Source organism: Protobothrops mucrosquamatus, unplaced genomic scaffold (assembly GCF_001527695.2).
Source record: "Protobothrops mucrosquamatus isolate PMUCROS unplaced genomic scaffold, P.Mucros_1.0 scaffold4393, whole genome shotgun sequence".
Classification (NCBI taxonomy): Eukaryota; Metazoa; Chordata; class Lepidosauria; order Squamata; family Viperidae; genus Protobothrops; species Protobothrops mucrosquamatus.
Window position 1 is genome coordinate 34,847 of NW_015390306.1, and position 4,830 is coordinate 39,676.

The window sequence follows — 4,830 nt, forward strand, 5'->3', positions numbered from 1 at the left end:
ACAAGAAACCATGGATGGAAACCGACCAAAGAGAGAAGCAACCTGGAATTAAGGAGAAACTTCCTAACAGTGTGGACAATTAACTAGTGGAACAGAGGTTTTTAAGAAGAGACTTGGCAGTAACTTGTCTGAAATGGTATAGGGCAGGGGTAGGCAACCTTGGCTGTTGTGTATCACTGTTGTCTTTTTTTTTTTTTTTTTGGTTGTTATTGTTCCGTTACTTTACTATGTTGTGCTTACACTTCTTGTCAGTTCTCCCCTCTTCACTGCGGTAAGCCGCCTAGAGTAGCTCCAAGGCCAGACAGAAGGCAAATAAAATTCAACAAGTAAATAAATATTCAAACCATAGGCGCCTCGCTCGCCGTGCAGCCTCGTCGCAATGCCTAAATAATTGAATTGCAATATAGTGACCAGGTGAGAAACTTCAAAGTTCCATCTTCAATCCAGGACACGCCCCCCCGATTATCTCAACGTTCCATCGCCCTAACAACGGACTTCAAAGGGCCGCTTTGCCTAACAACAGAAATACTACACAGTACGGTACAGGTAATCTCAGAGACGCGGGACAGGGTCGATCTTAGCTTCTCCAGATCTGGCCAGCAAAACAGATCCCTAAGATTTCCCGCCTTATGGGTTCCCCGGTTCTATAAAAAAATATTCTTTGCTCTCCCGTTGTTTGAGCTCCGTCGGTCTTGACTGTTATCATAAACAACGTTTTTCTGCGGCAGGTCCGTCTTGCGATTTAGATTCTGTTACAACCCGGAATGCATCGGTTAAGATCCCTTTCCCCAATCGCCCTTAACCAGTTGGCAGTGTCCTTCGAGATGCTTAACCCTCCAACCCCAAGCGATGTAAAATATGATTTATGTTTTAAATTTTAAAGAAATCGACATACACATATAGTATATTCAATTTGTTTTTGACAAGGAAATCAAATTTGGAGACATTTTGCTTATAAAGTCCAAGGCTGCAGTATAAGATTTGCTACCGATTCTACCGAACGAAATGTAAGTCTGAAGTGGAAAGTTCCAAAATGAAGGTTAGGATTTTAAATGCCCAGGGGGAGAACAAAAAAAAAAGGTTACGCCCAACGTGGGGCTCGAACCCACGACCCTGAGATTAAGAGTCTCATGCTCTACCGACTGAGCTAGCCGGGCTGCTGATACCGTTCTTGGCATCGATACTATTAGTTTTCATTCAGTAATCAGTACAAGAGATCGATTTTTCCCCCTCTTTCTAGGAACCGTAAATTGATTTTCCTCTATTTTCTCTATCACAAAAGGTTGTAAAATGGGACAAGATTCACTTAACAAATGTCTTGCATAGCAACAAAAAATTTGGGCTCAATTGTGGTGGTAAGTCGAGCATTGCCTGTACCTCAAGTAAATCTGTCTGAGCCACTTGCAAAAGTTACCATATTGCCCTAGGCTTTAAAAACGTTTCAACATCTCTTTTGTCTAGGTAACAATTTTTGCATATTTCAGTGTAGATCATCTTTTTTTAAAATAGTATTCTGGGTGTTGCAAAATTCTGCATAATTATCCCCCATATTTAAGGAGAGCTTTTGTTGACTGCCGTAGGGCTATATTATAGAATCTCACCAGCTGCAAGAAATCTGTTGGTTGCCCGCTTGATAATTGTGCAAACTATTATTATTATTATTATTATTATTATTATTATTATTATTATTATTAAATATACAGTTAAAGACTATAATAAAAATATGGTCATAAAAAAGTATAAACATATATGGGGAAGTGACCACTGAATCTCAAATAACAACGGATGAAAAATAATCAAGGAGAGAAGTAACCTAGAACTAAGGAGAAACTTCCTGACAGTGAGAACAATTAACCAGTGGAACAACCTGCCTCCAGAAGCGGTGAATGCTCCAACACTGGAGGTTTTTAAGAAGAGACTGGACAGCCATTGCTCTGAAATTGTATAGGGTTTCCTGCTTGAGCAAGGGGTTGGACTAGAAGACCTCCAAGTTCCCTTCCAACTTTATTATTATTATTATTATTATTATTATTATTATTATTATTATTATTATTATTATTATTATTATTATTATTATTATTATTATTATTATTATTATTATTAACAGGTTGGTTTTTTATGTTTTTTAAATAATCCTATCAGTGACTATATAGAAAATGTGATACGGATAATGAAAAAGATAATAAAACATGGCAGATGGTCAATAAGTTGCAGTTAACCAACAAGTCTATCTAAAATATTATATGGCAAAGATGCTGTAATACACAATCAAAAACTTAAAATACTGTCAGATATTTCATATCTATCTGTTTGGAACAGCAGTACTNTCAAAAAGATTTTTTGTCCCCCGCTTTCAAACATCTGCAAAAAGCAAAGCGATTTTCATCTAAAATGTTTTTCTTCCGCGCTGAGGAAGCAGCGTTGAATGGCAACGATTCCTGTCTGCTTTCCTGCCCAAAAAGAAAAAGAAAAAGGAAAAAATGTTTGGAAATATGCATGTGTTTCTCCAGAAGCCAAATTTGGCTTGAGGGAGACTCGGGGGGTTAAAAAGCTACATCTAGCCCTAGAGCAGTGGTTCTCAACCTGTGGGTCGGGACCCCATTTGGGGTCGATCGACCATTTCATGGGGGTCGCCAAGCAAGGCTGTCCACCATTTTTTTTGTCCGCCATTTTTTTTGTCCGCCATTTTTTCCCCCTTTTCTGGTGGGTGCCTTACCTCCCTTGGGCTGGGCCAGCTGGTGGTCGGCCTGCTCCGTCTCTGCCGCTTGCCAGCTATGCCTCGGCCGGCACAGGGGGCGGAACCATGCATGCATGGCGCTCCTGGGCAGGAAAAGTCCTCGACTTACGACCGGTTGGGTAGTCCTCGACTTACGACCGGTTTAGTCCTCAACTTACGACCGGTTTAGTCCTCAACTTACGACCGGTTTAGTCCTTGACTTACGACCGGTTTAGTCCTCGACTTACGACCGGTTGGGGTCGTGGCATTAAAAAGGTTGAGAACCACTGCCCTAGAGAGAGATACTTATTTGTTTGTTTAGCCATCAAACAAGACTCTGGGTGGGATGCAATGAAGGAAAATTGTAAAAGCAACTACAGAAATAAATCAAAATTATAAAACAAAAGAACACTAACAGCAACCTCTCCCCCAAGACAGATATCAATAAAGCATGCTTACCATATCATCATACTACTGTCCCCCACTCCCTCTTCCCCATCAGCCCATCTTTTATTCTCATATCCTCTTCCCCTTCACCCCAATAAAAGGACATAATTTAATTAAACAAGAAATACATTGGCCAATGCAAAAAAAAATCAGCCTTGACTCGGCTCCAAGCTAAGCGGCCCAAGGCAAAACAAACACTTAACATGCCAGCTACAAAGTAGCAGCTTAAACATTGAAGATAAGCTTAACATCTGGAATGCGAGGCCGGCTATCGACAATTAAGACTGACAGGATTAGAACAGGGACACAGAAAAAAAAACATAATAACAATAAAACGCCTAGAAACACACCAGATCCTTTCCTGAGGCAAGGATTTAACCTTTTTCCTGAGCAATATCTAATAAATTAGCGGCCCATCAATAGACACTGCTCCACGAGTCAGAAATGACAGTTTTGAAACCGCGAATCAGAAATGACAGTTTTGAAAACCAAGAAAAGGTATAAAAAAAACTCATGCTTGGAAACCACTCTTTTCTACTAGCCGGGGATTCGTGCTGAATTGTCACTCAACTTTAAACTCCAAAACGGGGGAATTCCTTCCTAAAAAACATTCCGGGTCAGATCATGAGAATGTGAAAGCGGGGCAAAAGGGAACCAGGTTGCATTAATAACAGTTACTCCGATTAAAAGCAGCTATTAAAGTCGCAATTAAAAGCAGCTACTGAAGAGCAACTAAGACGATCAAAGGCCTGGAGACTAAAACAAGGGAAGAACGGCGGCAGGACTTGGGTTTGGCTACTCCAGGGGTAGGCAACCTTGGCTCTTTTATGACTCGTGGACTTCAACTCCCAGAATTCCTGAGCCAGCATGGCTGCCTCAGGAATTCTGGGAGGTGAAGTCCACAAGTCATAAAAGAGCCAAGATTGCCTACCCCTGGGCTAGTCTAAAGAAAAGAAGAAATAGGGGAGACATGATAGCAGTATTCCAGTATTTGAGGGGCTACCACCAAGAAGACGGGGTCAAACTATTCTCCCAGTGGTTCTCAACCTGTGGGTCGGGACCCCATTTGGGGTCGATTGACCATTTCATGGGGGTCGCCAAGCAAAGCTGTCCGCCATTTTTTTTGTCCGCCATTTTTTTTGTCCACCATTTTTCCCCCTTTTCCGGTGGGTGCCTTACCTCCCTTGGGCTGGGCCAGCTGGTGGTCGGCCTGCTCCGTCTCTACCGCTTGCCAGCTACGCCTCGGCCAGCGCAGGGGGCGGAACCACGCATGCGCGGTGCTCCCAGGCAGGGAAAGTCCTCGACTTATGACCGGTTGGGTAGTCCTCGACGTATGACCAGTTTAGTCCTCGACTTATGACCGGTTTAGTCCTCGACTTACGACCAGTTTAGTCCTCGACTTACGACCGGTTGGGGTCGCGGCATTAAAAAGGTTGAGAACCACTGCTCCAGAGCATCAGAAGGCAGGACAAGAAACCATGGATGGAAACCGACCAAAGAGAGAAGCAACCTGGAATTAAGGAGAAACTTCCTAACAGTGTGGACAATTAACTAGTGGAACAGAGGTTTTTAAGAAGAGACTTGGCAGTAACTTGTCTGAAATGGTATAGGGCAGGGGTAGGCAACCTTGGCTGTTGTGTATCACTGTTGTCTTTTTTTTTTTTTTT

At 42.3% G+C, this 4,830-nt stretch overlaps 1 non-coding gene across 1 annotated transcript; it reads right to left on the minus strand.

Annotated features, from left to right (window-relative positions):
- Positions 1-1,084: 1,084 nt before the first annotated feature.
- Positions 1,085-1,157, minus strand: TRNAK-CUU. Its single transcript has one exon. It is a non-coding gene; the product is annotated as a tRNA-Lys (tRNA).
- Positions 1,158-4,830: the final 3,673 nt, after the last annotated feature.